At 38.1% G+C, this 20,759-nt stretch overlaps 1 protein-coding gene across 5 annotated transcripts in view; it reads left to right on the top strand.

Annotated features, from left to right (window-relative positions):
• The window catches only part of RASGRP3 (RAS guanyl releasing protein 3), a 111,776-nt gene that overhangs the window by 24,988 nt on the left and 66,029 nt on the right, over nucleotides 1–20,759 (top strand). The window contains exons 1-2 of one of the 5 annotated variants that reach the window (XM_061155612.1): nucleotides 6,894–7,076; nucleotides 15,894–15,992. The exons of 1 other annotated variant lie outside the window; for it this stretch is intronic. The gene's annotated coding sequence lies outside the window, so the exon portion shown is untranslated. Of the gene's footprint in view, nucleotides 1–4,192; nucleotides 4,212–6,888; nucleotides 7,077–15,893; nucleotides 15,993–20,759 lie in introns of those variants that run through there. 3 more of the 5 variants (XM_061155615.1, XM_061155617.1, XM_061155616.1) reach the window with 3 other exon arrangements.

The following is a 20,759-nucleotide window of genomic DNA, read 5'->3' as shown; positions in this document are numbered from 1 at the left end:
CAATGTACACTGAACACAAGACATTTTATTTTCTCATTTATTGACAATCGTTTACTTAGTTCAAGGGCTTTGGAGGTTAAAAACTCTACTCTGACTCTTGACAATTTTGTTCTTTCTGTAACTGGTGTGTAGCTTGCATGGTTCTTACAACTGATTGTGATTATGTATTTGGCTCACACATGGGGAAAAAAAGGAAAGAATAAGAAGATGAAGATCCCCTATGATTCTTAGACAAATGGTGGAAGAAAAAAAAGGAGAGAAAGGGCCCCCAAAGTATGTGTATCTGAGAAAGCAGTGACCAGGTGGAATTTACTGAACTCAAGAAATAGAAGAGCAACATTGCATTTGAGGTTCCCTGAAAACAAGGTGGGGCGAGGATGCAGCTCGCACTGGTACCCCAAGTTGGCCAGCAGGTGGCAGGGCACCAGCCTGGAGCCGCTGGTGTGGAGTCTGGCACAAGCAGATGGATGGCTGGGCAGCTTCAGGAGGGAGCGCTGGCCGGGCCGAGGGGAGTCAGGGGCGTGGTGCTGGCGGTTCCTGCTCTCTGATCATGTGTACATGGGATGGGTACCATTTGGGAATTTCTGCTTGTGGGAATGCCTCTGCTAGGCACAAAGGCCCATCAGGATGTCTCTGAGAAACTGAACGCAAGGTGCTCAAGCCAGGCCATGTTTCTCCCCTCTTCCTTCATCCTTTGAACCTGGTAGTCCCACCACTTCCAGTGACTTGCTGGCAGTTATTGCACCCAGGACCACCAGTTTGGAGAATCAAGACTTAGTTGGGAGGAAGTGGCTGGCTTTGTTAATGGATGGTGAGGCTTTCCTGCTCTGGGTCCTTTCTTCTTAATCATGTTTCTCATCAAAGGCTTTCTCTTCTTCATGTAGATGATTAAAATACTTCAGTATGTTTATAAGCCTAGTATACTTTTTCTTATATAAGAAAGATCTCATTTGAAAATGAACAACTGCTACATATTTATCATGGAAACACTAGAAAAGAGCTGATAAGCATAAAGAAGGGGGAAACACTGGATGTGACCTCAACTCCCAAAGATAACTGCTTTTAAAAATTTGGTGTCAAAAGTTTCAGTTTTCTACATGCTCACATATTTTCTTAGAAAAATGAAATCACACTGAATAAATTGTTTTGTAATTTGTGTTTTTCACTTAATCTATACCAAATAGTTTTCCACATTAACATATTTCAACATTATTTCATAATGACTCCATAGTGCTACATCTTATGAATGTGTTGTAATTTATTCCACTACTTTTGGCATATAGATTGTTTCAAATTTTTCACTAGTAGGAACAATGTTGTGCAAAACCCTTATATATGAGTATCTATATTATATTTTGGGGATATATCTCTAAACACAAACTGAAGAATTATAAAGTATACATATTTTTAAAAACTTTTGCTACATATCACAAAATTATCTTCCTCAAACGTTGTAGCAATTTATATTCTTGCCAGTAGAGTATGAAGGTGCCATTTTCCAAACCTCCTGCCAACATTGGAAAGTATCAATAATCCATCTTTGTCAAGTTTTTAGAAAATAAATGGTATCCTATTATTGTTTAGCTTATATTCATTTTTAGGAAACAGTATTTTTCAGATATGTATTGGTCATTTATATTTCTTCCCTTGTGGACCATTTGTAATATCCTTTGCCTTTTTGTTAACTATAAATGCTATTCATATGTTAAGGCTCTTAGCCCTTTAATGTACAGGTTTCACTTTTTAATCTCATTTTGTCATTTCTGATTTAATTTTGGTTATGGTGGGGTTATTTCTGACATTTGCAAATTTTACATTTTACTCATTTAAATAGTACAATTTTTTTATGATTTCTGCTTTTCTGATCATAGAATAATTTTCTTGATAAACATATTCAACCATGATTTAAATGATTTTTAAGATTATAAAAACAATTACATCATTTTCTCCAAGTGTGTGGTTTTATTCTCATGTTTCACTCTTTGGTCCACTAGGCATTTACTTTGTGTATGATGTGAGGTAATAATTACATCTTTATTTTTCCTAATAATTAACTGTTCAACCAGTTAATTCAACCAGAATAATTTTTCCCCACTGGGTTTAAACACCATATTTAACAAATAAACCTTTTATTATAGTCCTTATATTTATAGTTCTGGGCTTTCTGCTCTGTTCCATTGCTCTGCCCCCTTTGGCATCAGTATCAAACTGTTAAATTCTTGATTTTTTTCTTTTTAGCCTATTTTAATATCTAGGACACACCCCTTTGTTATTTTCTAAAACTTTCTTTACCATTCTGTATTTCATTCTTTCAAATAAACTTCAGAATTTCTTTTTTAAGCTGTTTGAAAAATCTCTTTGAGATTTTAACCAAAAATTAATTATATTTACAAATTAAATAGGGAAAAATTGACATCTTGACAATGTTGAATCTTCTGTTCCAAGAAAATTATATAACTTTATTTATTGAACTATTTTCTCAATATAGTTTAAAAAGTTTTTAAATATAAATTATTCACTTTTTTTGTCATTTCTAGAAACTTTGTTGCTACTATTAAGCTTTTTTCCTCCATTATGTTTCCCAACAGTTTTTGACTGTTATATGGAAAATTCTTTTTTGTGTGAATTTGGTTTTTAACTGTTCACCTCACTGACATTTCCAGTTATTTAAAAACTTTTTCAAAAGCTGATTCTTTTGAGTAAATGATTATAACATGTGCAGGTTAGATAATTTTGTCTCCATCTCTTTCATAATTCTTTCTCTTATCTGGTCCAGAATAGTATGCTAAAATAAATGATGGTGGTGATAATGAGCATTCTTTTCTTGTTTGTTTCTGATTTTAATGTTTATACTTCTAGTATTACACCTTGAGGTATGATGCCTGTGTTTGGTTTGGGATATACAATCCTTACTGTGCTAAGAAAAATTCTCCTATTCTGTTAATTTAAAAAATTGATATTTAGTTTTATCAAAAGACTTGTTAAGGTTATCTATTGTGCTAAATCAAAAGTTTTTTTCTGTTGACTTATTTATGTTACTATGCTAGTGGGTTCCTTAATATTGAGATTTTTTTTTTTCAATCTCAAGGGTTAACTATGTTTATACAGGAATTTAGTCTGTGGCTTCCTTTATTATGTTCTATCAGTTTGTTTGTTTGTTTTTAAATCAAGGGTATTTTGTTAGCTTTCTGTTATTTTTGTCCACTTGAACATTTTGTAAAGCCTGGGAATTATCTATGGTTTCAAGCCATAAGAGAACTTGATTGTATGAGTAATTTAGACCAAAAAGTTTTCTTGGAACAATTTCTTAATAGCTTTTGCATTTTCCCATGATTATTGATATATTGTTTTTTAACTTCTTAAGTCAATTTGTCTCTGATTAACTCTCTTGCTTTGTGCATACTGTTTGATATCTGGTGTTCTCATTACTGAAATTTCTAAGCATGCTGTAATTGTTTTTTCTTCTTTTCCAATCAATGATTTTTTTTTAAAGACAAATTATAAATCTTTCCAAGAGCTTGGCTCTTTTCTGGCTTTTGTAATTGTTTTATAGTTTTACTACAGTGTTGTCAAAGAATGTGGAGAAAATAATTTCTTTTGGGAGGGAATTGTTTAGGATGGTTTGATAAACTAATATAAAATCCAGTTTTGCAAACTGGAAAAATTATCTTTTCTTAAAGGAATAGGCAGATGACCCTTCTCTTCAGCCATTCATTTATTTATTCAGCATGGTTACAGCCACATATCTCCTATATATCAGACATTGTACTAGGCATTGCAGGATATAAAATGAGTAAGTTATATGTTTTCTCGAAGGTAGTTGAAGTTTGGATGCAACATAGACGCATGAAGACCTAACTATAACACAGAGTAAGAAAGGCAGCAGCAGTGGAAAATGCAAGGGAAAGATTCAAGCCCAGTCACAGGTTCTGGTAACATAAAGGTACCAAAGCCAGCGCCATGGCCCCTGAGAAGCTTTTAGTGTAAAAAAAAATAAATAGATTGAAGGCAGAGACAGGGTTTTGAAGGCAATGCAACTAATTAGGAAACCAGTAATCAGTGAAGACACATGCAAGATGTAAGAAAACAGGAAGAAAAGAGGGGATTTTCACATTTAAGGGGCAAGTAGAAGAAAAGTCCACATAGGAGGCTGAAGGAGGTAGAAGTAAAATTTTATAGAAGTCACAGGAGAAAATTTTAAGGAGTGTTTGGTGAGTTGGGTCAAGTACAGCTGAGAAGTTGAGTAAAATACAAGTGAAGCCAATAACTTTGGTCTTTGGTGACTTGGGGGAAGGTTTTATGTGTTATGTATGTTTTTGCTAAAAGTGAAACATATGCTGTTTTAATGTTGGAGAAAGATAGCTGACACATGTACTTAACGATTTGTTGTTGTTACATTAAAACTGTAGATTTGTATATTTATGTAGTTTCTATATCGACATTCCTGTTTATAGCTTTTTTCTCCTTGAGCTATATAATCTTTCTGTGCTTTGGATTGTCTTATTTGGTCAGAATTTTGATACATATTAGTCACTTTTAATAACTAATTTTGTTTGATTTATATTATAAGCTTTTATAGTTTTTGAATAAATCTAGCCTGCTTTCCCTAAAATTAAAAAAAAAAAAAATCATTTCAGTGAAATTGATGGAAGAAGCCAGACTGTAAGCAGGTTGAGACTTACAATTGGATGCAAGACCATACAAGTATTTCTCCAGAAGTTTAGGCTTGAAGGGAATGAACGGGTTAGGGTAGGAGTTAAAGAAGCAAAGGATCAAAAAGGATTGTTTTTAGGATACAGAAAACCATGAGCATGTTTAGATAATGAGGGGGTGAGAAGGTAAAGTTGTTGGTGAAAACATCCTAAACAGGTGGGAGTTACCCAGTGAGACCCAAATCCAGTAGGTAGATGGCCTCTGATAGCAGGAGGGCACCTCTCTTTGAGTTGAAGTAAATGATTGGTACCTGTAGACAGTATGGGCATGGAGGTGGGATCTCCCCATTCTTTGCGAGGCTGAAAGGTGTCATTGTAGAACCTTCCATCACACTCCTGGACCCCACTGGGGAGGTGAGTTCCTTGTCATGGTGTGCATCGACAGTTTGCTTCAGGCTGTGACTCAGGGTCCATGCCTTTTGTTCCTCTCTGCCAACAGAAGGAGAAAAGTATTTCCTTCTTTTATTTTTCTGGAGTATAGCTGCTTTACAATGTTGTTTGTGTTTACCTTTCCTGAGGCTGTTTTTTCTATTGGTTATTGAAGGGTTTCTCTCTTTCATTGACCATGTGATATGCAATAGATCATCAGAAAAATTAACAAGTCAATTACAAGTAAAGTAACTGATGGATGCCATCAGGTCACAAAAGTTTCTATAATTATAAAGTAAAAATAAATCAAAGAATATTTCACATCTTCAATAGGCCTCCTTTTCTGTTTTTGGTTGATGATGGTCGTATGAACACATGAGGAAAAATTGCTTATGAAGCTAACATGTATTTTAGCACATTGTATTTGGATGTCTTATTTCCGTTACTAACTTTGAATCCTTAAGAAAAGATACATTGTGAAGCTTTAAAAAAATTTCATTTGTACTCTGGGCTCTCACATGTTGTTAACAAATGAAGCCTCTGAAAGAAGCGCAAGACTGGTGGTTTTTTTCATCGTTTTCTGATTTTCTGGAAAAACATTTTATCTTCTGTACAGAGGGAAATTTCTGGTTTGATTAACATTGTAAATAATTATGAGACAAAATCCAGATTTGAAAAATGGCCTACACAGGCTCCTCTATTGAGTAAGATCTTATTTATTAAAAATCAAGGTTGATAGTTTAACAGGCTCATTATGGTTCAGAAATCCCCTGGGGCATTTTAACCTTTTAAAAATCTTTTTTGGATGTTCAGTTTGCTAAAAGGGCTGAATCTCCGTCATATCTCCCCTCTCCCCTCTACCCAAATCGGTCACAGATTTGGGTAAGTGTCACTCTTAGAAAACCTTGGGTCAGATGCCCAAGGTCAGACACTGTCCAAAGTCAGATAGCTTAAAGACTTTCTTTGCAGAGATGGGCAAAGAAGAAGGGGGGTGTGGTGGTGGGAAAATCAGCCCAGGTGAGAAATATGAATTCAACAAAGCACTCAGGATGGTTTGCCACTTTTGTGAGCAAATGGGACAGCAGGCTGGTCCCATTTCCTGGCATACCAAAGAGGGCAGCGGCACATCTGCAAAGTGCTTTGTGAATTTCTATGATTATTTCTGTTTCCATTCTCATTCCCTCGCTGATAATCTCAACAGTGCCACCAAATGTTGATACAATCCAATAGATAACTATGCGGAAGTTTGGTCTCAAGTGCCTGAAATCATTTCCATTCACTCTTTAGATAAAGCTGCATTTGCTATTCCTCATTAAGCCTCCACACATCTGCCCCTCAGCATCACGGGGCATAGCAGCCCTGTCCTTTGAAATTAAGCCTAAGCTTTCTTAGACTGCTAGTCTGCCCTCCTCAGAAGAGTCCACTCAGTTTGTGACTTTTCCAACAAACTGGAGCCCTGGGATGCTGAGAAAATGAAACCAAGATGGAGCAGCAGATGGATGTAGACTAGGGACACCTGGGAAGAACAGCAGCTGCCGCCAGCTGTACCGCTGGGGTCCCTTCCTCTTGCTGGTCCAGTGTCCCATTGAAAACCTGGGGGAGGGGAGAGAGCAGACAGACTGTCAGCCTACCCCCCCACCACCCCCTGCCCAACACAAACACATCAACTTTCCACTTGCAGTGACCTGCTCTCCAGGGTGAGTTATCAGCTGTTCGGGTTTTGTCACAAAAGAAAACAAATGATGGAATGTACTGCTCTGCATGCTAATGCACTGGCTGAGCCAGTGCACGGGTTATGAGACGGTTTGCGAATTAGGAGAATAATGATCTTCAGTTTCTGACCTCCTGGCACGTAGCGGTATTTATCAGGAGGTGCATGTGACTGGTTAAGACACAGCCGCAGCTTGAAGGAAACAGCTGCTCGCCGAGTGCTCTGGCACTTGGCAGCTGAGCAGACAGGGCGCTGATGTGAAGAATACGCGACCAACCATCCTAGTAAGTAACTGGAGAACTTTCTTCTGTGTGTGTGTGTGTGTGTGCACGCGTGTGTGTGTGTGTGTGCGTGCGCGTGTGTGTGTGCAGGTGCACACATGTTTTGCAAGTCACCAACAATTTTTAATTTTGGCTTCCCTCTGGCACTAAAGGAGATATTTTATTTCTACCTGTTGCTAATAGCCATTAGCCATTTGTGTTTTTACTAGTATTTTTTTTTTAAAGAAACTATTCTTTTCAGCAGCGTTGTTTTCTAACTTTAAGGATTAGTGAGGCATATAGCTTGATTCCTATCTAGGAAATAGTTTATTTCCTGGTATTTGGAATTTTAATGGTACATGACATTTAGTTTCAAAGCCAAGATTCAGTTTCTGTGGTAGAGACTATAGAAGTGAGTTGATGACTAGATTTGATTTTCATCAGTTTTTACCACTGACGCTTGAGTCTTACCATTGAAAATATTGTCTGAGAAATAGCTTGTGAATCAATTGTATGTGCGGCTGGACCATTCTTAGTCAGTTTGGAGACTGTCTCATGTAACTGTGTATAAAAATCTGCAATACAGGAAGCTAGCAAAATAAGACTTAGATTAGAAATCATATTTAGATTTCAGACTTGCTTTCTAATTCATGGAAGGATAGATTTTATAACTCTTTTCATCTTCATTACTTTACAGCTTTTCTAAACTCACTTCTATCACTTTACAGCTAAAATGTTTAGGCGTCCCTGGTCTTCCTTGTTTCAGATAAGGGAAAATTCCTGTGTTTTTGATGTAAACAGCCGTTCTTCCTTGTTTACGACCCAGATTATAGAAGTGTTTTCTGAAGCTAATTATCAACTCCAGGGGGCCTGGCATCCAACACTGAGAGAACGTGTTCTTTCTTTGGTTCGTTTGGCAGTAATGGAGCTTGGTTTCGGGAGGGCAGCAACACAGGCACAGTCCTGAAACCAAGCTTCCATGTCGGGGACTGGTCCCTGCATTGTTGACCCCCGGACAGAATGTGTAAGAAAGGGAAAGGGGAAAGGGAGAAGGCAAAAAAACCTCTGGAAGTGACAGGTCTCTGAATCAGACCCTTGGGGGCAGGTAACCAAACAAGTTCCTTTTTCTGGATTGCCCAGACATTAAGGAGGGTGGGGTGGGTGCTGTTTTGATTTGAATTCTGACCAGATAGTCAGGCTTGCTGGTGAGAAGCCCAGGGCACTCTGACGTGTGCTTTTTCCCCAAATGACTGGCAGAATGTCTTGGAGGTGCAAGTTCTCCCTCCACCACCCCGCCCTCCTTGCACATGGAGAATGGATTGAAAATGACATGCTGATTCTGCCCAAGTTTCCCTCCGTGCGTTTGGCCTTGAGTTACCACATCAGCCAAAGACCTGGGGTGGAAGCAGATTCAGATGCCTGGCTAGTCTGGCACTGGGAGATTTATTTCCCCCTTTATTTCTTTCAAAATGTAGAAGGATTCACAAAACCTAGAGTGTCCAGTAAGGAAACAATGTTTCCAACTCCTTTGTTCCTCTGTCTGCCAGTTATGTGAGGTCCTTGGGTCAGCATGTGACCACATGGCCCAGCGGGTTCCGTCTGACTGTGGGGCACTGGCTGTCCAAGGAGCCTTTCTGTAGGGAGTTTGTTTCTGGAGTAGTTCCCTTTTTCTGAAGACTGACAGGAGAAAACAACACCCAGGTGAAGTCAGAGTTATAGAGCCGCCCACCTTAACAGTGGGGGGTGTCTAAATGGCAGGCTGATTGTTCTTGGAATTATGAGTACTGAATTTTTGAAAGTCCACAGATTATTTTAAAAATCAATGATGTCTTGACTTTCAAAATAGTAATATCAGAATAATAGAAATAATTATTTTGCATGAAGATAGTATGTCCACAGAACCAAAGTTTTGTGTGTCTTTGTGTGTATTTATCTAGTTAGTTTTTAATTGGAGTATAATTCCTTTACAGTGGTGTGATAGTTTCTGCTACAACAATGTGAATCAGTTACATGTATACATATTTCCCCTCCCACCTCCCCACCCCACCTCTCTAGGTCATCACAGAGCACCAAGCTGAATTCTTTATGCTAGGCAGCAGCTTCCCACTAGCTCACTGTTTTATACATGGTAGTGAATATATGTCAGTTCTGCTCTCTCAGAACCAAAGCTTTTAATTCTAGGCTAGGAATGACAGAATGTGCAATTTAATCCCTTCATTTCAAAGATGAGGAAATTGTAGCTCATTTATCTAGGTCCCAGAACTAGTCAGGGGAGAGCTTGAAAAGATCTCAAGGCTTCTGCTATCACTACCATCTCATATTAGCTCTAATAATTATAGGGCTTCTCTGGTGGCACTAGTGGCAAAGACCCCGCCTATCAATGCAGGAGATGTGAGAGATGTGGGTTAGATTCCTGGGTTGGGAAGATCTCCTGGAGGAGGGCATGCCAACCCAGTCCAGTATTCTTGCCTGGAGAATCCCATGCACAGAGGAGCCTGGTGGGCTATGGTACATGGGGTTGCAAAGAGTCAAACCCAACTGAGCCACTTAGCACACACAGCACAAAAATTATAACATAAATTTATTGTGCACTTGCTGTGCCAAATATTGTGGTGAGCAAGTGTGTTTATGTTCATAGAATCCTCACAGTAAGTCTATGTGCTTTATGCAATTATTCCAGCTTTATAGATAGAGAAACTGAAGTTCAGAGGCTGTAGTCACTTGGAGATACATGATGCAGGCAGAAGTGATACCAAGATCTGACTCCAGAACCTGCACACGTTAAACAAACAACAAAAAAAAAGGGCAGCTCATCTGCTAATCTCACACACTGAAGCTTAAAAGCTCATGAAATGCAAATGAGGCTATTTCAGCACGACACGATTAGACACACAATGTGCGCTATGGCCTTTGTGAACTCTCCATGGCAGGAAGGGTGAGGCTTCCCTTTGTGACGATCCAAGCGCAGGCAGTGTAGCAGCACCGACGGGCAGCGAGTTTTTCTCCGTGAGAGCGGTTCCCTGATGGGCCGCGCGTTGGTCAGGTCGGCCATCGAGGGCTTTATTGTTACCCAGGAATGCACCGCTCCCACTGCCCTTGCTGGCCTTGTCCTCAGTTTTTCCTGTCACTCCTTTCCTTTGGAGGACAGCCCCTGCGCCCGCGCCCCACCCCAGACAGCCAGCATAGTGGTGATAACACTAGTGTCGGTCCTGCTCATCGTGCGGCTCAACCTGGAAGGCGGGTTGTTCAGAGAGTTCAGGACTCGAAGCAATGCAGTTCTTCCCCCTCTTTGCTCCGTTTGGAGGGTGGGGGAGAGGACAGAGGTGCTTGTCTCTGCTGACTGGAGTGCTCCCGGGCACCACCATGTGCCCGAGTGCACACTCCTCCCCCCACCTGCCCCAGTTCTGAAGACTGACCTTCTCACTTGTGGCCCATGAACCTGTGGCTTTCCTGGGTCATCACCCAGAGACGGAGCCCTGAGAAAAACCTACTTCTCAAACGCTTCTGAAAATTTAACTCTCCGTACCCTTCCATGTGGTTCAATGTCAAAGTGAGGGCTGGTGATGAGAAAGAGCACTGAGTGAGGAGCAGAAGGGCCTTTTGGTTAAGCAGGAGGAAAGTAAAGTAAGCAGACCACTCAGGTGTGTCTTTGAGAAAGTCATCAATGTTTTTTCAAGGTGGTTCTAACAAGATTATATCTTTTGAAGACCAAGCTATTTGTAACAAGAAGAGGAAATTTTTCACCTACTTCTCACCTACCTGATCTTTCTAAACCTAGGGCCAATTCAAGAGCAGTCAGCAATACAGTCTGCTAACCCAGAGCCACTGGAAATCACCTCTAGTTCTTAATAATCGGTGTGGTCTGGTGGGGGCCACATGGGGACTCCTGAGATGAACTTAGAGCTGCAGCAGAATCTGCAAGTCACACTTCAGAGACCTGCTCTGAAGCAAAATAAAGTGATTAATTTCCTGGGATCTTTTATAAGGAAACCAATTTGGTGAGGCAGTGCTTGTTTCATTTCTTTCTCTTTGTGTCTCTCTCTTTTTGCCAGCTTGTGTTCCAAGGAAACTCTTCCCAAAGACTAAACTCCCTTGGGTGCCATTTCTGTTTGTATTGGTTGCTCATTTGCCCTCCCTGGAGTTGTTTAGCTGTTCGTGTATCACATTTACATTGTTTTACGGATTTTAAAGTCTGGGATTTTTGCTGCTTTAAACGATCACAGTAGTGTATGTACCTCTGGAGTCTGGTGTTATGTGGATTCCCTGTGTTTGCATCTTCTTTGAGTGGCTCTGCTGTATTGAGAAGGCAAACTCCTGCATTTTTATGGAAATCTTCCAGAATTAGACACTTTTCTTGCACTTTGCCACAATCCTATGAAGGGGGGCGGGCACCATCACCACTGATTACAGTGAGGAAACCAAGAATGAGAGAAAGTGAGTGACTTGTCCATGGTCACAGTACCAGTAAGTTACCACGCTCAACTAAATCCCCAGTCTTCTGACTGAATAATATCCATTGTTCTTTATGATCATAGGACTATAGTTTGTGTTGTGTTCTCATGGGTGGAAGGTAAATGGATGACTGCTTCCCGATGTGCCATTTAACACATGTCAATGATGATGTTTCCAAAGCCTTTGGATATTTGGCTTCGGCAACAGGGTCAGCTTAGTTACAGACACAATAGTGTTTGTTTTGGTCATATTTTTTAAAGGAACTTGGTGGTCATTTTCCTACCCTGCAGACCCAATGTGGTTAAGGTGGAGTTGTACCAACTATGGCATGATGTAATATTCAGCTTTTAGGAGGGCTCCTGTTATTTTTTGAGATTAAAAAGCATAGTCTGATGTCCGCTAGGCACTCCCCTTACCCATCAAAACATCAGCTTTCTTGGAAGTTCTACCTGGTTATATAATACCTTTATTCTCGTGAGAAAAGATGTACTCTGACCACCAGGCACAGTATCCCTGTGATCATTTCCTTCTGCCCATAACTGAGAGAGTCTTAGCATGTTAGACTCACTGAGAATCCTTACTATTAGTTAATTTTCTGTGATAGCAATCCAGTTCATTGTATAATCGGTATGTTTGCAAGGTCCTAAAAATGACAGTGTATGGTGTGTGATGACTTTACAGCATAGCTCTGCATTTTGATGACTTGAGCTTAGAGGCAGAGAATGGGGAAAACAAGTGAACAGCTTTTTGACAATAACAGCTATTATGTCATTTCTTTCCATAGTAGCTTTTCAAAATTATGGGTGTGAAAAATAGCCTTCCTCAAATTAAAACATCCTGAAAAACATTTAATTCATAACTGATTCAAGGCTATTTTTCCTTGGTAACTATGGTGTAATACTCAGAATTTTCTGCACCTTTTAAGAGGAGCAAAGGGGAAATTTTGTTTTAAAGAAAAGAAAAAGATGAAAAAGTTGATTTAAAGGCTTACATTCTTGGGTTACAGTCTGTGGACTCTGAAGTAATATATTGATATTAATAAACCATATATATATATATATATATATATAAATAAACCTTAATGCTCCTATTGTAAGTGGTGAACTTAAAATATTCAACTCAATATATAAATGATGTATGTAGCTGCAGTTATTCCCAACGTATTTTATGTTTCTACGTGATCAAATTGGTCATTTTATTTTCTGAAGACTTCTCTATGTGCCAACTGCTGCCCTATCTTTGCTGCGCTTAGTGTTGGTTTGGGTGAACCTATCCTTACCTCACAAAATGTTCCAAGACCCTTGCTTAGATCATTAGTCCTTTGGTTTTCTTTAGTATCATAAGTATACTCAGAGTTTCGTCTTTGAATGTGTTCCATGTATAATCTTTATGTTTTTTAATTGAAGAATAATCGCTTTACAGAATTTTGTATAATTTTGCACGTACAATCTTTGATCGAGCACTAGTAAGGGAGAAGATAACATGGAAAAAATTAAGTTCACAGTTACATTACAAAATTTCATTTTAATCACCACTTTACTGATGCTTAATTACTGCCAAAGTCACAGACAAATAACTGCATTTGAATGTGTCTAAGTGATTTTAATTGGTTCTCTTCCCCCCTCTTGAGGTATTTGTGGTAGAGACTTTAGCTGTTGATGAGCAGGCTAAAAGGAAGGAGAAGAACTCAGGCAAAGGGTCCACCAATCAGCCATAGGATCAGACTCCATATTTTTTAAAAGAAAAAAGAAAAAGGGACTGTTTAGTTATACCTCTGATTTGCTTTGAGAAAGTAATATTTTTACTTTCATCCAGCAATTCAAAATAGGCTGCACCAAGATTCTGTGGATTCTTTTACTTAACTTCACTTTCAGCAGATTCCATTTAAAGGATTCCTTTTTAGGAACTGGTGTACCGTAAAACTGTCCTGGTTTTTTAGAACTCTTTAGACCTAGGATCAAGGAGCTAGGGAAAATGAATGTTATTTTCCAGCTACACTCTAAAAACTTGCCTGTGACTTGGAAGAATGAATGTTCTCAAATCTCGAGTTACTGTAGATTTCTGAAGCTCACAGACTACACAACAGTTTAAAGCAGCTTTAAAATAGAAGAACTGAGTATAATTTCCTTTTTTGGCTCTGGAAAACTCATACCATGAGTTCAATTTGACTAAACTTTGGATTCTGCCTCACTTACAGTTCTGCTTTTTAGAAGTAGAAAGAATTTGATTTATGCATTGAACCACTGTGATTCAAAATCCTGTGAGCCGACAGAATATTTTAGAGATCATTATTTTCTTATGTCAAGGATGGGGCTCAATGTGAATGGTGCTGCTCGAGATTTCTCTGTAGTCTCTTTCTAGTCACGTCACTCTGATTCTAAGATGAATCTGTTTCTTCCTATTTTCCTCTGTAGTAGGCATTTAAACTGAGTCTGCTGCTGCAAGAAGAAAGAACCTGATGTTTATTTTCACAACACCCAGAGGTAGATAGTACTGCTGACACTTACAGAAGAGAAAACTAAATTTCAGGGAGGTTGAGGACCTTGTGCAAGGTCACAAGGCGGTGAGTAGTAAAGCTGGAGGTCCCGGTCTTCGTAGAAGCAAAGTGCATGCCTTTTTCTAATCTATCATACTGTCTGTATCACTATGTTTATGTTAAAAACTGACGCTCACTGTGGAAAAGGCATCTGTTCTGGAGGGTCCAGATTCTGCAGTTTTGGTCGTGCCCAATGCATCACTATTTCCATTAGAAGCATGCTGCAGGACAAAGAAACATCCTAGCAATCTGGATTCAATACTGCGTTCTGCAGTCTCATCCTGTTTCCATTGTTGAGGTGTTTCCTCAGCTGTGGTGCTGTGTACCTTGGGCAGGGTGCCCCTGCAGAGCTAAGCCTCTGGTAACACTCAAATAATCATTGTATAATCTCAGACGATGACAGGTATAAAATAGATCATGACCATAGGACCTAGCTAATTAACCAGCAGTGAGAGTCTGCTTTACATGGTATTTGGCTTTTACAAGAAATGACATAATATTGGCACCAAGTGGGGCATTTATATTCACTCTATAAATTGTTTCTTGGGGCCATGATTACAGAGAGAAGGGCCAAGCAGAACTTGAAGCAGAGCCTGTGGAACACATAATATCTTGCTCTATTGTAATTCTCTAAGCTTTAGAAGAAATACTACCTTCAAATTCTCTTTGGAGGCTGAAAGAACTTTGATAGACGTAAGCCACTGACGGAGTTATTGTGTAAGAATTGAGTTGCTATCTTTTTAGCTACAAGGATGACCAAGAAATGTGTCATGCATAAAATCCTGCAACTATTTGGAATATTCTTGCACATCAAGCTTGTGGAAGAGAGGCTAAAACATTTGAAAGATTGTGTAGAGTTGTCATCCTCACATTTGGAAATTTTACTCAACTAGAAGTTATCAAAACATGACTAAGTATATTCTAGTTTATGGGACCTCTTATGTGAAAGTCAGAATCCACATTTGGGTAACAAAAGTAAAAGAAAAATCAAAATATGTTTTCCTATGATTCATTTGGGAAGTATTTTTACACATAAGCTTTGCACTGCATATTGCACAAACATAAATAATTTACCTTACATTATATTACTACCTAGTAAAGCAGACTGATATTTTTAAAGAATTATTACACCAAACATCTTACAACACAGAAAAGAGGTTTTCACAGAGTTCAATAGAAATCTGGGAAAAGGAGATGACTATATCCGATTAAGTCATGGGAGTTTCCTTAGGGTTGATGACTTTTGAAGAGGATATAAAAGGATAAGTAGTCTGTTCAAAAACGAAAAAAAAACCTTTTTGAAAGACTCCTTTTAGGAGTTATATTTCCAGTTTTTCAGTTATATTTCCAATTTCCAGTTAATTTCCAATATTTCCAGGAATAACATGTAACTTGGTAGAGCTGAATCATAGGGTAAGTGTTGGAGGAGGAACTGGATTCAAGGCTCAAAGATAAGGTAGTTCCAGATGGTCAAGGGTAGTGTTTGCCCTTCTGAAGCATTTAGATAGTTTTGAGGAGAATTTAAAGTTAAAAGGTATTTTTGTTATAGAAAATTTCCAACATACACAAAAGTAGGTAAAATTATATGGTGAACCTCCATGTGTTCATTATTTGACTTTAACGATTTTCAATGGCCAATCTTGTTTGATATATATCCCTACTCATGTTCACTCCTTCTCAGTTTTGAAGCAAATACCAGACATCTCATCATTTTACCTGTAAATATTTTAGTTTATATTTATAATAGATAAGTTCTCTTTTGAAAAATCCACAGTATCATTAATACATCTAAACTAATTGATAAGATTGAAGCTTGTCAATAAAGGAGCGATACAAATATGTTTGCATTTTAGAGAGAAAACTGGAGAGGCAATGAGGAAGACAGGTTAAAGAGAAGAAAAAGACCAAAGACCAATAGAAGACTCCAGAGATAAGTGTGAATTAAACTAATGGTGAGGATGGAAGAATTTTCAGAATGTTTAAAAAGTAAAGTTGATAGTTCCTGAGAGCAATTGGATATGGGGGTGAAGGAGGGGAGGGAATTGAGAAAGAAAAAATTTTTTTTGGCCACACAGCATCCTGGTACCCAGACCAGGAATGATATCTTAACCACCTGACTGCCAGGACCCGAGAAAATGTGAACTTGTGTTAAACTTGTGTGAACCTGGAGATTTTGAACTTAGTGCAAGAGACTCCGGAGACAATGGATTGATCCCTAGGTCAGGAAGATCCCCTGGAGGAGGAAATGGCAATCCACTCCAGTACTCTTGCTGAGAAAATCCCATGGCAGGCTACAGTCCATGGGGTCGCAAAGAGTCAGATATGACGGAGCACACGCACACACACAATTGGCATATGAGAGATGTGAGAGTTGGTCCATAGAAAAGGCTGAGTGCCAAAGAATTGATAACTTCAAACTGTAGTGCTGGATATATTTCCTAAAGGAAATCAACCCTGAATATTCACTGGAAGGACTGTCACTGAAGCTCCAATACTTTAGCCAACTGATGCAAAGAGCCAAGTCATTGGAAAATCCCCTGATGCTGGGATAGATTGAAAGCAAAAGAAGGGGGTGGCAGAGGATGAGATGATTTGATTGCATCACCAACTCAATGGACATGAGTTTGAGTAAACTCCGGGAGATAGTGGAGGAGAGAGAAACCTGGCATGCTACAGTTCATGAGGCCACAAAGCAAAGGACATGACTTACTGACTAAATAACAATGATCAGCATATGAATATGCCAATAACTGATACAGTTTAGGCATTCCATGAAAAGCAGTTTAGACTGATTCTTCATTCACCAGAGACTATTGGAAACAAGTACAAAAATGTTTTCCTATTACTCTAGAACAAAGCTTTGAGACTTAGAATATTTGGAGTAATTTTGATTGCTTCACCTTAAGACAGTCATTAGCAAAAATTAGAAAACAAGAGAATAGCATCTAAAATGCTCCAGGGGAGAAAGGATTCACTTAGATAGACTGATAACTGACACTTCTTCAGTGTATCTATGATTAATAGTTATAAAATCATAAAGGCTAATGTATGTGACTTATTCACCAAATCCCCAAACACTAAAAGTTTGAAAGATGTCAACTTAAAATAATGGAAGTACCCAAAAAACAAGAGTTTAGGACCAGACAAGTTCACAGGTGAATTCTACCAAACATTTAGAGAGGAGTTAACATCTATCCCTCTCAAACCTTTCCAAAAAATTGCTGAGGAAATGATATTTCAAACCCATTCTATGAGGCCAGCATCACTGTAATACAAAAACCAGACAAAACTATCACAAAAAGAGAAAATTAGAGGCAAATGTAACAGATGATCACAGGTGCAAAAATCTTTAGCAAAATATTCAACAAACAAGTGGGATTATCACAGGGATGCACAGGTTTTCAATATCTGCGAATCAATCAATATGATATACCACATTAACAAACTGAAGAATGAAAAGCATATGATCATCTCAATAGATGCAGAAAACGCTTTTGGCAAAAGTCAACATTCATTTGTGATAGAAACTCTCTGGAAAGTGGGCATAGAAGAAACACACCTCAAGGAAGGCCATCTAAACAAACATATGTAACACACCCACAGTTAACATTATACTCAACATTGAAAAGCTAAAAGCGTTTCCTCTAAGGTCAGGAACAAGACAAGGATGTCCACTCTAACCACTTTTATTCAACATAGTGTTGGAAATCTTAGACATATATAGCATTCAGACAAGAAAAAGAAATAAAAGGAATCCAAATTGGATAGGAAGAAGTAAAACTGTCACTGTTTGCAGATGACATGATATCATATGTATAAAATTTAAAGATGGCACCAGAAAGCTACCAGAGCTCATCAATGAATTTGGTTAAGTTGCAGAATACAAAATTAATATACAGAAATCTGTTGCATTTCTATACCATAAGCACAAGCTATCAGAAAGTGAAATTAAAGAAACAATTCCATTTACCATCACATCAAAATAATAAAATACCTAGGAAAAAAACCTACCTAAGGAGGTAAAAGACCTGTGTTTGGAAAACTCTAAGACACCGATGAAGGAAATTGAAGATGACACAAACAGATGGAAAGATGTACAGTGTTCCTGAATTAGAGTCATGAATATTATTGAAATGACCATATTACCTATGGCAATATACAGATTCAGTTCAATCCCTATCAAAATACCAATGGCAGTTTTTATAGAACTAGAACAAATAATATAAAAATTTGTATGGAAACACAAAAGACTGTTAGTGGAAATGTAAATTGGTACAGACACTGTGTAAAGCAGTATGGAAATTTCTGAACAAATTAAAAATAGAACGACATATGATCCAGTAATTCTACTCCTGGGTATATATCCAAAGAAAAGCGAAAACACTAAATCAAAAAGATAAATGCACCTCAATGTTCATAGCAGCTTTATTTACAATCACCAAGAAGATATGGAAGCAACCTAAGTTTCCATCAACAGATGAAGGGTAGAGAAAATGTGGTGTGTGTGTGTGTGTGTGTGTGTATGTACATATATATATATATACACATACATATATATAAATGGAATATTACTCAGCCTTAAGGAGGAAAAAATTTTGCAGCAACACAGATGGACTTGGAGGGCCTTATGCTAAGTGCAATAAGCCAGACAGATAAAGACAAATACTGCTTGATATCACTTATGTGTGGAGTCTAAAAATTACAACAAACTAGTGAATATAAAAAAAAGGAGCAGACACAGAGATATAGAAAACAACCTGGTTGTTACCAATGGGGAGAGGGAAAAGGGGAGGGACAATACAGGGACACAGGATTAAGAGGTACAAACAATCATGTATAAAATAAGCTATAGGGATATATTGTACAACATGGGGAATGTAGCCAATATTTTTAAAAACTATCAATGGAGTATAACCTTTAAAATTATGAATTACTACATTGTACATTTGTAACATAATATTATACATTAATATCATATGATATATCAATATAATATTATCTCTTTTTTACTTCAGTTAAAAACTTAGTTGACTGTAAAAAACACAAAATAAAGTATAAAATAATGGAGAGAAATTTTCACACTTTATAATGACAATGTTCAGACAAAAAAAGTTGAAAGACTGGTATAGTGAACATCTGTGTGAGTGTGTTAGTCGCTCAGTCGTGTCCAACTCTTTGCAACCCCATGGACTGTAGCCCGCCAGGCTCCTCTGTCCATGGAATTCTCAAGGCAAGAATACTTGAGTGGGTTACCATTCCCTTCTCCAGGGGATCTTCCCCTGCCAATTCAGTTTTACCATTAATAATTCCTAAGTTTGCTTTTTCACATATCTACTCAAGTATTCATTCCTCTATTCATCCATTGGTCCATCTTTCCTTTTCAGTATAATTGTAGACAGCAGTTCACTCCACTCCTCAACACGTTATCATACATATCACTAACGGGAGTTCAGTGTTCGTTTATGCAGAATTGTATTTTACACAAGAGATGTTAAACTTATACACTTGTTTTGCCAGAAGGAAAGGCTGTGATTCAAGAAGGATTAACAAAATTCATGGCTGATTGTTCTTGGGTTATTTATAAAAATGAAAACTCTTTGAGAACCTCTTGATCCTCAAAAGTTGCTGCCATATGGAGCAGACACACCCTCCCACAAAACAGCCTTTGAGGAACTGTCAAGTATCAAGTTGGCAAGAACACCTGCCTCTTAGTAAATGTTAATTGGATTTGAATGGAAAAAAAAAAAAAGACCCCCAGAAGCATAAGCTATTTTCCAGTAACCGACAGAGCTGGTAGGAGGAAAAAAAAAATCCCTTCTAATAGTTTCACATTGAGCATCACTCTCTGCCTGAAACAACTCTGCAGAGTAACAAGGCAACAGAGTAGATGATTTATAAGTTAAAAAACTGTAATATAAGCAGTGCATTCTATGTAGAGTCAGTCTGAGATTAGTCAAGGGGAATCAGCATTGGGACAATGGGAAAGGAAGCAAACTGTTCTCACAAAACAGAATTCTTTATTCATGTATTGAAAAAAAAGTCTTTGCTCATAGATGTTTATTCTCTGATATCCTCCAAAAAGAATTAAAACAGTTTATGATAAGCAGCAAAAATAAAATGAAACTGAAAATGATTAACATAGGAATAAAACAAAGGCCAAAATAATGCCAGTCTAATACTCTTAATGAAATGCCGCTGTATCAACACAAGGGCAAAAATGAGATACAAAATGACTAGCCCTTCAGAATAAGGTTCAGAAAAAGCCAAGCTGAGTGGGTCACAACACAAGCTGACAACTAGTGATGTGTCAACTTGTCTTTCTACTTGTGTGTTGTTGGTTTCCCTCGGTAAACGGTATACTCCACTCATCAAAGATCTGGTCCGTTTCATTCACCACTGGATGCCCAGGCCCTGGCATAATGTCTGGAAGGCAGAGGTGTGTACTCAGTTGATATTTGTTAAGGCAATAAAGAACTCAGAATTTGGATATTGAACCTAAACAAACATTCTTTTTTCCTGACAAGACAAGAATCAGGTCCTTCTGCAGTTAGAACCATACTTTTAATTAGATTAAAAGACAACATTTAAACATCAGTGGGGGGAGGAGGGGAGAAAAAAAACTGAAGATATTTAATAAATGTGTGTTGATTAATGGGTAGATTAACATTTACTTAATTGATTTGTATTCTCATTTAGTTATTATACAGAAATAGCACTAT

This window comes from Dama dama, chromosome 11 (genome assembly GCF_033118175.1).
Source record: "Dama dama isolate Ldn47 chromosome 11, ASM3311817v1, whole genome shotgun sequence".
Classification (NCBI taxonomy): domain Eukaryota; kingdom Metazoa; phylum Chordata; class Mammalia; order Artiodactyla; family Cervidae; genus Dama; species Dama dama.
Note: the sequence above shows the minus strand (reverse complement) of the source record. Positions and strands in the feature narration are given on the sequence as shown.